At 43.3% G+C, this 18,173-nt stretch overlaps 1 protein-coding gene and 1 non-coding gene across 2 annotated transcripts in view; one reads left to right on the forward strand and one right to left on the reverse strand.

Moving 5' to 3' along the window:
• LOC145394188 (tether containing UBX domain for GLUT4) overlaps positions 1-18,173 on the forward strand; it is a 673,993-nt gene that overhangs the window by 607,520 nt on the left and 48,300 nt on the right. The gene's annotated exons all lie outside the window — the stretch shown is intronic.
• On the reverse strand, positions 5,452-5,570 carry LOC145394278 (5S ribosomal RNA). The gene has a single exon (XR_013896351.1). It is a non-coding gene; the product is annotated as a 5S ribosomal RNA (ribosomal RNA).

Below are 18,173 nucleotides of genomic sequence, written 5' to 3' on the forward strand. Positions count from 1 at the left end.
CGGTATTGGCCAGTTGAGCTGAAAACAAACCGTGGATGCTTTGTGTTTTTGAACTTCCGTGTTTTAATATCTGCTGCATATATACACTCACAAAATGTCACAAAAGTAACTGACCTAATTAGAGTTACTGTATTTCCATACGTGACGAAAGTCTGTTTTGATGACTTGGCAGTTTCACTAGCCAGCATCTCTCCAGTATGATTGCTTTGCTAGTTAGTGAATGGATGGCAAGCAAAGTGGTCATGATTGCCTTTCAGAAGGTTAGCAGACGGTTCACCAGTGATCATGTACGTTAGCTTGCTGGAATAGTGCGGATGCTAAACTGTTAAATTGCTAAACCGCTAAATATCTTCACGATGTTAGCCAGTTGAGCTGTAAACAAACCCGCGAAATTTTTGTGTTTCTGATCTCGCGTGTTTCTTAAAATCTGCTGCATATACACACTAGTGTATATTATTTTTAAAAATAAAATCAAGTCTGCATACTGTAGAAAACACCTGTGGTTGCTAAGCATTGAGATGATCATCTTTATAAGAGTTTCTTCTCAGTGAAGCCTAACTAACCTGCCTTAGTCTAACGTGCAGGACGCATGGGGATATTTTAAGGTAACTTTGAGACAAAAAAGTGCGTCTTATATGCCGCGAAATACGGTAGTAGGGGAGTGAAAGATAGGAATAATAGATTGTTGGTGGAGAAGAGAGAGAAACTGAGGAGATGGAAGGAGCACTTTGAGGATTTGTTGAATGTAGAGAGTGAGAGCAGTGTGAGTATAAGTGGTTGGGGAATGGCTGGGAGAAGAAGAGATGAGAGGAGGGAGGAAGAGATCAGTAGGTCGGAAGTAGTGGAAGCGATGAAGAAGATTAAGCTGGGAAAGGCCCCAGGAATTGATGGAGTGTGTGGTGAAATGCTTAGGTATGGGGGTGAGATTGTTGTGGAGTGGATATGGAAGTTGTGTAGATTGGCTTGGGAAGAGGGAAGGGTTCCAGAGGACTGGAAATCAGGTATAATTGTTCCTTTAAACAAAGGAAAAGGGGAGAGAGAAGTATGTGGTAACCATAGGGGTATTTGCCTTCTTAGTGTGACTGGTAAAATATATGGTAGAATACTCATTGATAGGGTTAGGCATATGACAGAGGAGCTAGTTGGAGAAGAACAAGGGGGATTTAGGAAGGGAAAAGGGTGTGTAGATCAGATATTTGTTCTAAGATGTTTAGTGGAGAAGTATCTAGAGAAGGGAAGGAAAGTGTATGCTGCCTTCATGGACTTGGAGAAAGCTTATGACAGAATAGATAGGCAAGGTATGTGGAAGGTATTAAGAATATATGGAGTGGAGGGGAAATTGTTGAGTGCTGTGAAGAGTATGTACGAGGGAGCTAGGGCTACGGTGCGAGTGGATGGTGAGCTGAGTGGGTTCTTTGATCTCAGTGTGGGACTGAAACAGGGGTGTTTGATGTCTCCATGGCTGTTTAATATATATATGGATGGGGTTGTAAAGGAGGTGCAAGGTAGGGCAGTGGATGTGGGGGTGGCCCTAATGAATGAGGGTGAGATTTGGAAGCTTCCGGTGTTGCTGTTTGCTGATGATACAGTATTGTTGAGTGAAGATGAATGGGAGTTGCAAGGTTTGGTGAATGAATTTGGGACAGTGTGTAGGAGGAGGAAGCTGAAAGTTAATGTTGAGTAACTGGGGAACAATAGAGGGGAATCCTTGGAAATTATTGACGACGTCAGGCCATAATTTTCTCCAACACGAGTTCACACATTTTGTTGTCAACTCGTCATGACTTTCTTTAATGAAAGCTATGCACTGGGCGATATTATACTGCCTCCATATTTCCCTGCTTGTGGCCTCACTTTTCTCATCAAGAGACTCCCTGATCATGGCAAATTTTTTCTCTGCATATTTTGCTTTGAAAACGGCGATGACTCCCTGATCTATTGGTTGCAAAATTGAGGTTGTATTCTTGGGGAGGAAGACAACCTCAACATTGGGGTGGGCAAATTTTAAACTATCTGGATGCCCAGGGCAGTTGTCCAAAACAAGTAAAACTTTAAATTCCATTCCCAGGTTTGCCAGATATTTTTCCACCTCTTGGACAAAACAGTTGTGGAACCAATCAAGAAACAATTCAGCTGTCATCCATGCTTTCTTGTTTGATCGGTAAAACACAGGCAAGAGGTTCATGTCTCTATTTTTTAAAGCACGTGGACGTTTGGAATGATACAGGAGCATGGGTTTTATCATATGTCCTGCTGCATTACCACACAACAGCACAGACACATGATCTTTTGCTGCTTTAAAGCCTGGCGCACTTTTCACCTCCTTCGAAATGTACGTTCTTTTAGGCATTTTCTTCCACCACAGGCCTGTTTCGTCCGCATTAAACACTTGTTCAGGCGTGTACCCTTTAAAGTCACGTGGGTACGATTCTCCTGCTATCTGATCTGCTGAAGCTGCTTCACCAGTCATCCTGATGTTATGTAGGCCATATCTTTTCTTAAAATTCTCGAACCAGCCCTTGCTGGCTGTAAATTTCTTTTGCCTAGAAGCACCAACATTACTAGGCCTATCATCATCATCATTACTTTCATCACCATCATCACTATTTTCACCTGCCTCACTTTCATCACCATTATCTTCACCAACACCACTGTTTTCACCAGCAAACCGAGCATAGAATTGTTTTGCTTTGTTTCTGATGAACTGGGAGTCTAGCGGCACGTGTCGACGGTTTAAGTCCTCAGTCCAAATATTCAGTGCCTTTTCCATTTTCACCAAGGCATCATCTCTCACATGCATCGTTACTTTAGCCGATCCTGGTGTGCACGAAGCCAGAACATCTTTAATGTCTTTTTCTCTCCGTTTTATGCCACGAACACTGGACTCATTCATGCCATACTCGCGACCAACTGCTGCATAGCTCATTCCACTTCTAAGTTTTTGTAATATTTCGTTCTTTACTTCCAAGGTAAGTACTTTCCTTGCTCTCTTAGCTGCCTTATTTCCAGTTGGAGTGTTACAAGGGTGCTTCGGAGCCATGATGATCGCGAAAGCACGATAGATGTGACTGAACACGATGTGAGAACAACAGACAAACGTGTACTGATGCTGTTGTTTGTTGGGTCGGCGGGAACATGCCGCGAGCAGCCAGAGACACCTGGCGGGATGGCGCGCAAACTTGCTAGGAGGTGCCAATACAATTTTTCTTTTTCTTTTTTTCTTTTTTTTTTTATAATAATAATTTAACTCCCAGCAGAGAAAAAAACCGTCGATAATCAAATCCGTCGATAAAAAAAAACGTCGATAATGAGGGAGTACTGTATATATATACAGTAAACCCTCATTATACGATGGGGTTCCGTTCCTGAAAACCCCATCGTAAAACAATCCATCGTATAGCAATCCCATTATAACATGGAGTCAATGGGGATACGTTCCCAGACGTGCCTAAACTCTCACATACACACACCTTAGCACTCACATACATGAAATATCCTTATGTTTAAACATTTAAAGTAACACATTAATAGTGAATAAAGAGAAAAAAGCATGAAAACTACAGTATACAGTAGATCTTACCTTTACTGAAGCAAGCAACGGTTGTTTATGTGGTTCCTAGACAATTCGCCATGAAGTCGACAATTCGTCGTCATAATATGGACGTTCCCTGTCAGGACAATTCCCTGTCATTCTATAAACATACTTATTACTGATTAACTGATACTTTAATAACTAATTCTCAGGGGGATCTGTCAAAGTCTATTTTCATTCAGTAGCATTGGCTTTGGATATCATTTGTAAGCTGCACTTTTAGACAATATTTAACTTGTTTCTACCTTGCTGTAGTTGACTTTGAATTATGTTCTAGCATCACCCACAGCTGTTTTCATTAATTTCCATTGGTACTACAACATCCTGGGGGTATATTTTAAAATGACTTTGAAGAGGTACAAGTACAGTACTAAAAAACTAGTGTACTTCCTAAATAAACTGATATGAAAATAAACGACGGGGAATCATCCTGACGACAAAAAGTCCCGATGGCGAATTGTCTTGTTATTGTTGTGATGGCGAATTGACTTGATGGCAAAATATCCCGAAACATTTATATAGACGTAACATGAAGATTATTTGTATATTTCCAAAGTATGTCGATCGTTCACTTAAGGTAATTAGGCATTTATATAAATGCCAATGTCTCGTATGTAGCCTTATGCTAAGATGAAGGATCGATCATAAATCAGCTGATTCACGTTTCAATATATTATTATTTTTCATTTAATGCCCATGATTTGATGCCATATTTTACATTTACCATATAAACAATAAACCACCATCACTTTTATAACTTACATAATTAAAAAACTAGTGTACTTGCTAAATAAATTGATACGTAAATAAATGATGGGGAATCGTCCTGACGGCGAATTGTCGCTACTCGGCCTCACAGTCACAGGGACTCACAGCCCTCACTCATCAATGTCAGAACTGCCTGGCTGGGCAGGGCTGGCTGGCTGGCTGGGCAGGGCTAGCTAATGAGGCTGGACTGGTGGACAAGTGTGTGTGGTCTAATGCCGAAAGTGTGAGGACGTTTGGTCTAATGCTGAAAGTGTGAGGACGTTTTTGTTGCATTTGCACATTCGCTGTTCACTGAGCCGCAGATGATCCATCGTTGTTGCAAATCGTTCCCATTGTATAGTGGGCATAGGGTACTAAAATTTTGACATTCTGTAAGCGAAATATCGTACAATGAGGCATTATATAATGAGGGTTTACTCTATATACACACACTCGACCCTTGATTTCCAGGACTAAAAGGGGGGGGGAGACCAGTCCAGGAACCCCAAAAGTCCGAAAATTGCAAAAGTCAGACCCCACATACCATTCCCCGGACTATTACCATACTTTTTCCAAATTCTCCAAAATTGTCCGGCAGTTATTCTGATATTCTTGAGCATTCTGGAATGTATACTATCTACACCAACGTAACTAACATACACAATACATAAAATAATGACACTGATCCGATAACCATAATGATAACTGTCACAATTGTGGTATTCTGCTAGCTACAACTCTAAGAATGGTTGTTTAGACAGTCGTTGACAAGAATGTGGAGAGTATGATAGAAGAAGATCAGAAAGCTGAGGAAAAAGAGCAAAATGAACAAGGAATGGAACACCACAAGGTGAGCCAACCACTCATCAGCTGACCGAGATACAAACATGCAATCATCGAATGTGAACTCGATCTTGGACCGAATCGGTAATTTTAATTTGAAAATATTTTAATCTTTATCACCATATAGGTTTGCACACCTCATTCATTCATTCATTCATTGCCAGACGCCATGTATCCCAAACGGGGTGGCCAAGGCTTAGAGTTAATTGTTTTACAGGGAGGGGCACTACTCCTCCACCAACCCCACTTGACACGTAGGGAGAACGTTATGCCAACAGCATCTGGTGTTCCCAGGCGGTCACCCATCCAAGTACTAACCATACCCAACATTGCTTAACTTCGCTGATCGGATGGGAAGCGGTGTACTCAATGTGGTATGGCCGTTGGCATGAAGTAATTATTAGGTACGTAAATGTCCAGGGAAAAATCCCTGAAAATTGCCCCAAAATGTGAACTTGGAGATGGCTTGGGTACCATGAATCCCTTTTAACATGTAAACATATGTCTCTATAACGTGAAAATCTCATAAAGTGGAACCTTCCGGGGACAGTATTCGCGCATTAAGTGAGCTTGCAATATTTTTTATTGAAACCTCACATATTATGTATTGATAAACTTCTAAATACACATATCTAGCCATTTCACACCATTTCACCACCACTGACATTGTTTTTCCGTAAAAAGAAAGAAAGAAAAAACTAAACATCGCAGCAATATCTAGGTGTGTCCAATATCATCTATGCAAATTTGAGAACTTTCCGTGCTTCACTGCACCGCACAGGATGAGTCTGGGAAGCTCAATATTGCACTGTCAGGAGCATCTGATGTTCCTCTTCAATATGGCAATAAAAAAAAATTCCATTAATAAAAAAAATCAAATTTTCAAAACTTCAAAAATCAGCCCCGGGGTCGCCCAGTGGGTCCCAACAAATTACAGACGCTCAGCCACAGAGGGTCTAAACAAATGGATTCAAAAATATATATCAACCACAGTCATCCAAAACCTTCAACCAAACAACAACTTTCATGAACCACCACCAAACATACACCCGTCGTAAACTTTTCTAACCCACAGAGACACAAGTAAGCCTAACCTGACTGCGATGCAGTCCCCACTCTTCACTGCTACAATACCAGCACAAAACAAGCACAATTAAAATAACACACAATCTACTATGCCCACACAAAAATGCGGCCCCCCCCACACCACCACAAACTTCCTCATTTCATACATGATGCTAGTGATCCCTCGGTTACAGCGCACTTTGTTATGGTGTTGATTATTTGAAATTCAGTCTGAAATTTGTGCTTATTTTTAATTAATAGAAAATCAAGATTCAGAACAAAAATTTTAAAGTTTGCAGAAGTGTTTTGCCTCTAGCCTAACAAATCACCATGACGGACTTTTGTTTTGTATGAATATCAATTTACAATGCATATACACTTTTTTGTAATCAAAATAAATATTTATGTGAAATAGAAATCTGTCAAGGTGTGCTGATGATCTGAAGGGGAAATATCTGCTAACATTGGTGCATTTATCTCTGAAACCTGATTTTTTTATTAAGGTATATTAAGTACAATTTTTTTTAGTGGATTTCAGATAATTAGGTGTGTATGAGCCACTGCAGTGAAAAAAATATTCTCCAGTGAAAGTGCCGATTCGGTATTTAGTCGCACCAAGTTGGGTGAGCTAAGTGAGTAGGAATGGATCCCATTGACTTTGTGTGTAAGAAAATAGTTTTTTTTTATTACAATACTTGTGAATTTTATTGTGTCCAAGCCTTCCTTAAATTTTACTGTGTTATGCAGGAAACTATTTATAGTGGCATTTGAGAAAGGTAAGAGGCAAATGGGATATTGCCAAAAGTTAATGGAACAGGTGGGGTGAAGCAGGTTGGTGACCAAGGTGTGTTTCATGTATGAAAATATCTTCTTGCATGTGTTACAAATGGCCTTTATTGAGTCAAAACCTTGCTAAAATTATTGTGTTGTGCAGCAGATTGCTTATAGTTTTATATGAGAGAATAATGGCCAGACTTTTGAGAGAATCCCGGACTTTTATGGGCATTTTTCTCACATTTGATAATATTGTCTGGCCTCAGCCCCTGTTCGGGAAATCCGAAAACCAGGAAATAGGGGTATGGGAACTCGAAGGTTGAGTGTGTACATATATAAGTAATCCCTCTAATATCCGAACGCCCAACATCCGAACATCCCCACTAACCGGACATAATCGTCCCGGGATCCAACATTCCCAAAATGGTCCAAAAACCGCAAAAAAATAGGGAAAAAAAAAAAAAAAAAAAAAAATTTTCCCGCCCGTAATTTGAACTTGCTGCGCGTGGCGCAGGACAGCTTTGTTGTGGCGCGTCATTCCTCTGACGTCCAGTAGAGCGCCGCTGCATCCTTTCCACTTTCCGCCTGTCTCTCGCCGCGAGTCCACGCTCGTCGTCATGGCTGCCCACGTGCTCGCTTTTGTGGTGGTTCCTTACCTGCTGCAGGCACTCCTGCTGCTCTCGGGCCTCTTATGAGTGTATGTGATGATGGCCCCGCCGCCTGAGAAGAGGAAGAGAGTGGTGTTGACTCTGGAGAAGAAACGGGAGATATTGGAGAAAGTAGATGCAGGGTGGTCTTCTTCCCGCATTCTCCTCGAGTTCAACCTGGCCAGATCTACTTTGTTCGATATCAAGAGATCCCGAGACAAACTCATGCAGTACACGGCTGACTTCTCGTCAAGAAGCAAACACAATGTGGAGAGGAAGGTGATGTTTACTCCCAAGTTTGCTGAAATCGACCACTCCACATTGATTTGGTATCGACAGCAACGTGCTGCTCGTGTGATGGTACGTGGAACGGAGCTGAAGGCTGCTGCTGAGAAGATCGCCAGGCTTCACAATGCCCTAGACTTCAAGGCATCCGAGGGTTGGCTCTTCGCGTTCAAGTTACGGCATGGCCTTATCAACCGTAAAGCCTATGGTGAAGCTTTGGACGCTAATGAGGATGGAGTTGACGAGTTTCGGCACAAGGTGAAGGGCTTGATCGACAGGGAGGGCCTCACTCTCGGTCAAATCTACAATGCTGACAAAACTGGTTTATTCTATCGCTCTTTGTCAACGAACATTCTAGCCGAGGAGACGGAGAAGCGTGTACCTGGCCGCAAACTCTCCAAGGAACGAATATCTCCTTTGTGTTGTGCCAGTGCTAATGGCATGCACCGGCTTAAGCCCATTATTGTTGGCCATGCAAAGCAGCCTCGGTGTCCTCTTGGGGTGATGGATGTCCTTCCTGTCGTCTGGTACCATTCTTTGAAGGCATGGTTTACAGTCCAGATCTTCAAAGACTGATTCCACCGCCACTTCGTCAAGGAGGTCATCAATTACCAGACGAAGACACTGGGAATCCCGCGTGACCAGGTAAAGGCCCTCCTCCTCGACCATGCAACTGCCCACCCGTGCGACAAGGACTTGGTGGCTGAGAATGGCCGGATTAGGTGCATGTTTCTGCCACCTAATACGACTGCTCTCATCCAACCAATGGACCAACGAGTGATCGTGGTAACAAAGCGCCTATACCGCTGGGAGTTCCTGGACGAGGTGATGGTTGTTCTCGAGGACGAGGACGAGCGCAGGGAGGGATGGGACACGCAAGGCCAGCGGACTTTGGAAAATCTTTGCCGCTACAACATCAAGTCTGCAATCTACAACTGGGCCAGTGCATGGAAGGAATTCCCTGTCAAGACTCTAGAAAATGGTTGGTCTCGTCTGCTTCTTGGAACGGATGTGGAGTACAATTTTCTAGGGTTTGACGTGGATGACTTCCATGCACGGCTACGTACGCATGGCGACGATGTTGATGTGGACGATGTTCGTGAGTGGTTGGATGACAACGAGGGCGATCCTGGGTATCAGACATTGTCTGATATCGAGATCGTGTCTTCAGTTGCAGGTGTCAGTACCCAGCTTGAAGATTCCAACGAGGACGGCGACGATGATGCAGACTCCTCTCAGCATGACACTATTCCAGCCATCCCCAAGCTGAGCGCACTCCGGGAACACCTAGAGTTCGTTCTTGACTACCTGGAACACCCGGACTGCGACAGGGAGATGGGGCCCTTGGGACGTGTGGAGGAAGTGCGTGCTTTCAGGCTGCGCATCATCAATCGTCAGAATCATCGGTCCTTGCGTCAATCAACGATTGACAGTTTTTTCAGGCCCGTGACCCCCGCTGTGCCCAGCCCTGGCTCCACTCCGTTGCCTCCCCAAGACAGGCCCTCATGCTCTGAGCCACAGCCCAGCACATCAGCCAGGGTGGAGTCACCGCTCGACGTGGGTTTGCGTCTGTCTTCAGAGTCGTCTGCAGTGGGTACGCCATCACCACGACCCAGCGACGCACCCCTAGGTCACCTGCCAGTGATACTCTCGGACTCTGACAGTGATTAAACAGCAAGAACTTCTCCACTAGACCACACAGGAATTTACAGTGTTGTGCAGTGAAAAAAACAGTGTGTTGTGTTAAGGATTTACAGTTGTGAGTGAAAAGACTAATTTGGAACAAAATTTAATGTAAATAGACTTGTTTGTTTTTGCTTTACAAAATGGTTAGAAGAGTGGGAAAAGTTAAAGTGCAGAGTGCAACACTTAGTAAGTTACAATGGAGCATAAGTTAGACAAGAGTGTGCACTGTGAAGAGAACGGACTTCTGAGTGCGATTGACTAAGTTCAGTGCAAGACTTCATGAACAGTGTACTGGAAGTGCTTCAGGAAATCCTTCTTACTGTCAGAGTCTGAGAGGAGGCGGTTATTCATCGAGATGGCCATGGACTTGCTGTAAGTAGGCAGAATGGCAATAGCCAACACCTACTTTCGTCATAAGATGATCCACCGGTATACATGGAGAGTAATGAGGAGAATGGATGGTGAACTTGTTGAACGAAAGGCAATGATAGACTACGTGTGTGTGGATGAGCGAATGAGAAGACAAGTGTTGGATGCAAGAGTGTGGAGAGGGTGGGGGAATGGAGTCTCGGACCATCACTTAGTGATGGCCAAGGTAGAGCTGCAAAGAAAGTGGTTGAGGAGACGAAGGGGAAGACAGGTGGAAGCAGCTCCTGTGAGAAGAGTGGAGAAATTGCAAGATAGTGAGAAAATGACAGAGTATAAGAGCATAGTGGAAGAAAGATTGGGAAGGTATGAGCTAGAGCAGATGGAAGGGGTGGAAGACATATGTAAGATATTCACGGAAGAGATAGGCGCAGCGTGTGAGGCGGTTTGTGGAGTGAGGAGGAGATGCAAGGGTGTGCAAGGGACAGCATGGTGGAATGATGAGGTGAAACAAGCTGTGGAACAAAAGAAGAAGGCATATGGTGAATGGTTGGCGAGTAGAGGTAGGGGAGAAGATGAGAGAGAGAAGAGAGAGGTATATGTGAGCAAGAGAAGGAAGGTTAAGAGACTGGTGAAGGAGAGTAAGAAGAAGGTGGATGAAGAGTTTGGGAGGAATCTGAGTGTGAAATGGAGGGAGAGTAAGAAATTGTTTTGGAAGGAGGTAAAGAAAGTAAGGCAGTGTGAAAGGGGAAATAGTAGGGGAGTGAAAGATAGGAATAATAGATTGTTGGTGGAGAAGAGAGAGAAATTAAGGAGATGGAAGGAGCACTTAGAGGATTTGTTGAATGTAGAGAGTGAGAGCAGTGTGAGTATAAGTGGTTGGGGAATGGCTGGGAGAAGAAGAGATGAGAGGAGGGAGGAAGAGATCAGTAGAGCGGAAGTAGTGGAAGCGATGAAGAAGATTAAGCTGGGAAAAGCCCCAGGAATTGATGGAGTGTGTGGTGAAATGCTTAGGTATGGGGGTGAGATTGTTGTGGAGTGGATATGGAAGTTGTGTAGATTGGCTTGGGAAGAGGGAAGGGTTCCAGAGGACTGGAAATCAGATATAATTGTTCCTCTGTACAAAGGAAAAGGGGAAGAGAAGTATGTGGTAACCATAGGGGTATTTGCCTTCTTAGTGTGACTGGTAAAATATATGGTAGAATACTCATTGGTAGGGTTAGGCATATGACAGAGGAGCTAGTTGGAGAAGAACAAGGGGGATTTGGGAAGGGAAAAGGGTGTGTAGATCAGATATTTGTTCTGAGATGTTTAGTGGAGAAGTATCTAGAGAAGGGAAGGAAAGTGTATGCTGCCTTCATGGACTTGGAGAAAGCTTATGACAGAATAGATAGGCATGGTATGTGGAAGGTATTAAGAATATATGTAGTGGAGGGGAAATTGTTGAATGCTGTGAAGAGTATGTACGAGGGAGCTAGGGCTACGGTGCAAGTGGATGGTGAGCTGAGTGAGTTCTTTGATCTCAGTGTGGGACTGAAACAGGGGTGTGTGATGTCTCCATGGCTGTTTAATATATATATGGATGGGGTTGTAAAGGAGGTGCAAGGTAGGGCAGTGGATGTGGGGCTGGCCCTAATGAATGAGGGTGAGATTTGGAGGCTTCCGGTGTTGCTGTTTGCTGATGATACAGTATTGTTGAGTGAAGATGAATGGGAGTTGCAAGGTTTGGTGAATGAATTTGGGACAGTGTGTAGGAGGAGGAAGCTGAAAGTTAATGTAAACAAAAGTAAAGTTATGGTGTTTGAGAGGAATGAAGTCACAGAGTGTGCAGTGAGGTTGGATGGTGAGGATATGGAGAATGTGAGTGCATTCAAGTACTTGGGTAGTGTGATGAGTAAGGATGGAACTTTAGGGGATGAGGTACGTGAGAGGGTACAGCAGGGAAGGAAGGTTGTTGGTACACTGAAAGCAGTGATGAGAAATAGGGAGGTGAGTATGGAAGTTAAGAAGTCACTGCATGATGGTATTGTGATCCTTACCCTGACGTATGGAAGTGAGGCGTGGACCTTGCAAGAGGGGAACAAGTCAAGAGTGAGAGCAGTGGAAATGAGTTACTTGAGAGGAGCATGTGGAGTGACGTGGAGGAACAGGTTGACGAATGAAGAAGTGAAGGAACGTTGTGGGGTAGATGTGGATGTGGTTGAGAAGATTAGGAGAAATACACTGAGGAGGTTTGGACATGTGGAGAGAATGGAGAATGAAAGACTGACTAAGAGGGTGTATGTAGGTGAGGTGGAGGGAGGGAGAGGGAGAGGTAGACCGAGGATGAGGTGGAGGGATGGAGTTGAGAGGTATATGAGGGAGGGGGGGTGAGTTGGGGGGAGGGTAGTCAAATGGTGGGTGACAGAGTGACTTGGAGGCGTTTTGTCTGCGGCCACCCTTTGCGGGATTAGGGCGTCGGGCTATAGATAGATAGATAGATAGACTTACCTCAAACACCTCATTTCACTCTTTAATGTCCTTTATTGGTGTGAATAGGATGTTAGGAGCTATGCATGTGCATTAGGAGGGTGTTTTTCTGAGTTAGGCTAGGTTAGGGTCCATAAGTACCAGTCCAGGAGCCAGTAACCAGAATGTTTAATATTATATGAACCTACCTCTAAACCCTCATTTTATGCTTCTTTTGCATTTATTTCAGTCATTTATGTGCCTTATTGGTGTGATTTGGGTCTTAAATAGGTGCTCTGCATGTCCAGAGGGAGTTGTGTAGGTGTTTCTCTGAGTTAGGGTCCATAAGTCCAAGTCCATAAGCTGGGGCCCAATATCCGGACAGGACCACTATCCGGACCTGCCTATGGCCCTATTACGTCAGATATTGGAGGGATTACTTTTATATATATATATATATATATATATATATATATATATATATACAGTAAATCCTCAATATAATGATACTAATTTGGGGGAGGGATGTGTCGCTACATCTGAAAGTTCGCTACATACGAGGGATTCGGTTTCCGTGGGATTACCACACTCAGTTTGCTGTATTAGGGGAGCATTGGTCCTGCATGCTCAGACATAGCCTAAACTAACTCAGTGAAGTTTTACAGGGAAAATTCAATGGTTTATGAAGTTGTACATGTAAATACAGTACTGTATGAAGTTATACATATTAATACAATACCTATGCTAAGAACACGGTATAATGTCGTATTGTTACAGTACATTTACTGTGCCTGGACGGAATGTTGTTCAAGTACACTTACAGTGTCAGGAAGGGATGCTGTTGTCACTGTGGGCTGATTCGCAAACTTCCCCCGCATTAGCAAGTTTTGTTCGGAAGATCTGGGGGAAATTCGGTCACAATTTGGCCATTTGCTAAATCCGAAATTCGCAATACTGGGGTTCGTCATATCAGGGGTTTACTGTATGTATGTATGTATGTAGATATACATATATATGGTATACTGTATATATATATATATATATATATATATATATATATACACACACTCAAACCTCAATTTAAGGGGCTAAATGGGGAAGCAACTTGTCCCTTACAGTGCGTACATCCCTGAAAAATGTGCTTTTGAATTTTGCGTTTCGCCAATTATGCGGGCACCATCCGAAAAAATACGATTAAATAATTTTCGTATTGTGTGTGTTTTTTTTAACTGTGTGGGCACGTCTGAGAAGACCGAGCCATTCCAACTACATTCCATACTACTTTTTGAGGGAGATGGAATGCATAAGGTGACCAGACAGTTTGGTATTTCATTTTGTTTGGGTTATTCATAATTTTACTAATTTATAATTTCATAAAAGAAGGTCATGTCATTACTAATGTAACAGTAATTTTCTAAATGGGGGAAATTAAAAATAATATGCACAAAAAGCAGGACATTTTAGTCACAGTTAAAAAAGTGGGACAGACTTTAAAAAAGCGGGACTCAGGTCACCTGAAGGCGGCGTCACACTAGACCAAAAGTGGCTAATATGCGAGCAGCTTTTGTGAGGCAAAAAGGCTAGCAGAGTCGAGTGCCAGTCACACTCGTGTGTTTTTGCTAGCCGAAATGGCTAATAGTGTCATCTGCCTTGGCGCCTCGGGGTCATTTGTAAACAAACCATCACGGAGTACCCACTCCCTTTTCCTCAGTTTCTGCAACTGCCTCACGTACTTCAGCAACTCCAGAGTCATTTCACCTACACAGTGCTTATTCATATGGAATGCTACCTAGCTCGTTACATCAACAGAAGGGAGAAGGAAGGAGTTCTGTTGGATGGGTATAAAAAGATGAGTAAAATGTGGCAAAAATTGGGGAGGATGTTGACCATATTCTGTTTATTGCATTGTTTATAGTATTTGAATTATGCGCATTTACAAAAATGCAGTGCGCATTATCGACCATATTTGCGCATAATTGAAGATCCGAGTGTACTTGAAAATGTCCATTGTTTTACCACATATAAAGACAATCTTCTTATGAAATTCAATGATTGTTTCGCTTATTTATATGATTAGGAGTCTTATTTTACAGGTACTGTATAAAGAAACATATTAATGTTTCAAGCAGTGGGACTTTTTGAATGGTCCTGTCCACTTGTCAGGTAGAATATGGAGTCCCTTAAGTCTGAAATCCCTTAAATGGAAATCAGGGTTTGAGTGTGTGTGTGTGTGTGTATATACAGTATCCTCGCGTCCAATACGGTAATGTTGTTGTGCACGGGTCCTGTGTTGGACCAAAAACGTGTTGGACAAACGACAGAGCTTATGGGGAAAAATGAATTATGTCAGCAACCCTAGGAAAAGTCACCCTAAATACCTGCCATACACATATATTGGTACTACTGTAATTATAATAAATGGTACTGTACTATGAATGATAACTAACCTTTTAGGATAGTGTTGGTGGGCATGCTGGGAATGGAAGGTATCCGAGGCTCCGTAAGCCTTCACTGCCGCCAGGATCTTGACTTGGTTTTTTATTATGATCTTCACACTGGCATCATTCACGTCATAGGCCTTAGCGATGTCCACATTTCTCTCCCCTTTCTTCTTCCTCTCGATGATTTCTAGCTTGGTGGCCTGAGGGAGGTGCCACCGCTTTTTGGGGTTCTCAGAAGGCTTCCTAGGCATCGTGAGCAGGGTAAAATGCAGTAGCAAGGACAGAAACTGCAGCGAGAAAAAAGCAACTTCTAATGCGAATTATGCGACTCAGTGGCGCTGTGGCGGGAGAAATTAAACAAAACATCACATGAGAGCAGAAGTGTTTTTAATTGGGCGACATCACGATCACCTCATGATAGCGGGTGGGGGAGGCTACTCAGTTGGAAGTTTTGATTGGCTGTCAGTGTCACGGGAATGTCAATTATGACCGTGTTGGACCAGGGGTGATCGTGCTGGAGGCGAACTCTGCGGATTTTACCCACTTCTCGGAACTCCGTCCATGTTATGCTAACACACCCATGTTACAGTAATTAAATCGTATTAAATTGTACTAATTTTTTGCTCTCCGTGCTGGACACGAATCGTGCTGGACAAACGTGTTGGATGCTAGAGTACTGTATATATACAGTCAACCCTTGGCTATCACGGGTTTTGCTATCGCGTTTCATGGCTATCACAGACAGGTGAAATGCAACACGATTACCTTTATCGCGACCTCAAATACTGCTATCGCGGACGATGGTCGGCCAGAAACATTCAAATCGCACGGGCTCCGCCCATGCGTATACTCGCGCCGTGATTGGCGCGACGTCACAGGCTACCCGAGCGCTGATTGGCCCAAGACATGGTTACAGCTACCCATCCTTCCCGCCAAGGTTCAGAGAGAGTCAGCGTTACCAGTCGACAGCAGCTATAGCCGTGAAGACCTATTGTTCAACCACAATGGCCACCAATACTCCATCCAACCCTCCTACCATTGGTGCACGTAACGCGGCTAACCCAGGACGGCAAGTGAGGAAGAGGAAGAACCTGCCTTATGCTCAGGGTCCCTTCCAGACTCCTGATGAAGCTGATCAATTCCTAGACGAGATAGAACGTCGGAGGGGTGGCCAGTAATACTCCACCCCAGCCTCGGAACCCCTTCAACCCACCCAAGCCCCTCATCCTCTCCAAAAATGTTAAGTAAAATGGCTTATTACAGTTAATTCTGTTTTATTTATAACCTTTATGTACTGTACTGTTGTTAATTTGCAGCACTGGTTTGTAATCCCAGGTATTTTAGTGAAGGAGATGTGAAAATAGGGTAAGGTTGGGGTAAAGTTGGAGGTCGGGGAACCAATTAGAATTTTTCCCATTAGTTCTTAAGTATGGCTATCGCGATTTTGGCTATGGCGGGTCGCCTAGGGTACCAGTTACTCGAGATAGCCAAGGGTTGACTGTATATATATATATATATATATATATATATATATATATATATGAATTGGAGCAGATGGGGGATGTGGAAGTTGTGTGCAGGATATTTACAGAAGAAATATGTGCAGCATGTGATGTGGTGTGTGGGATGAAGAGAAGAGGCAGGGGGGTGCAAGGAACAGCATGGTGGAATGGAGAGGTATGACAGGCTGTGGCACAAAAGAAGAAAGCATACAATGAATGGATGAGAAATAGGGGCGTGGAAGAAGTTGAGAGGCGGAAGAGGGAGTTATATGTAGAAAGAAAGAGAGCGGTGAAAAGATTTGTAAGAGAGAGTAAGAAGAGAGTGGATGAGGAATTTGGAAGGAACTTGAGTGTAAAGTGGAGGGACTGTAAGAAAATGTTCTGGAAAGAGGTGAAAAGAGTAAGACAGGGTGGAAGTGAAGTTAGTAGGGGAGTGAAAGATAAAAATGGTAGATTACTAGTGGAGAAGGGAGAAAAAGTGAGCAGATGGAGAGAACACTTTAAGGAATTGTTGAACATAGAGGATGAAAGTAATGCGAGTATAAGCGGCTGGGGAATGGCTGGGAGAAGGAGGGAGGTGAGAAGACAAGAAGAAATCAGTAGGATAGAAGTTGTGGAAGCAATGAAGAAAGTTAAATTGGGGAAAGCCCCAGGAATTGATGGAGTGTGTGGTGAAATGCTGAAGTATGAGGGAGAGAGAGTAGTAGAATGGATGTGGACAATGTGCAGATTGGCCTGGGAGGAAGGTAGAGTCTCGGAGGATTGGAAGTCAGGTATAATTATTCCCTTGTACAAAGGAAAAGGGGAAAAAGAAGTGTGTGGTAATCATATGGGCATCTGTCTTCTTAGTATAATAGGAAAAGTGTATGGTAGGATACTTATTGACAGAGTTAGAGAAAGAACAGAGGAATTAGTTGGAGAAGAACAGAGAGGTTTAGGAAGGGAAGAGGTTGTGTAGATCAGATATTCATTCTTAGATCTTTAGTGGAAAAGTTTCTTGAGAAGGGAAAGAAGTTGTATGCAGCTTTCATGGATTTGGAGAAAGCATATGACAGGGTGGATAGACAAGGACTGTGGAAGGGTGGATAGACAAGGATTGTGGAAAGTATTAAGAATATATGAAGTAGATAGGAAGTTGTTGAATGCTGTGAAGAGTAATGTATGATGGTGCTAAGGTTGCAGTGCATGTGGATGGTGAACTGAGTGAATTTTTTTCCTTGAAGGTTGGGTTGAAACAGGGATTTGTCATGTCTCCATGGTTGTTCAATCTGTACATGGATGGGGTAATATAAGAGGTACAAGGTAGGGTAGTGGATGTTGGAGTGGCCCTGGTGAGAGAGGGTAGTGTTTGGAAAATCCCTGTACTGTCGTTTGCAGATGTTACTGTGTTGTTGAATGAAGACGAAGAGAGCTGCAAGGCTTGGTGGATGAGTTTGGGAGAGTGTGTGAGAAACGGAATCTAAAGGTGAATGTAAGGAAGAGTAAAGTGATGGTCTTTGAGAGAGGTGAAGTCAGTGGATTTACAGCGAGGTTGGATGGTGAAGAATTGGAAAATGTGAGTACGTTTAAGTACTTGGGTAGTGTGATGAGTAAGGATGGAGGTTTGGAGGGTGAAGTGCTTGAAGGGGTACAGCAGGGAAGAAAGGTTGCTGGTTCCTTGAAAGCAGTGATAAGAAGCAGGGAAGTGAGCATGGAAGTGAAAAAGTTACTACATGACAGTATTGTGATACCAACTCTAACGAATGGAAGTGAAGCTTGGACATTGTTGGAAGGACAC

The sequence above is a fragment of the Coenobita brevimanus genome, chromosome 26 (assembly GCF_032717465.1).
Source record: "Coenobita brevimanus isolate Jiangsu-jjx chromosome 26, ASM3271746v2, whole genome shotgun sequence".
Taxonomy (NCBI): Eukaryota; Metazoa; Arthropoda; class Malacostraca; order Decapoda; family Coenobitidae; genus Coenobita; species Coenobita brevimanus.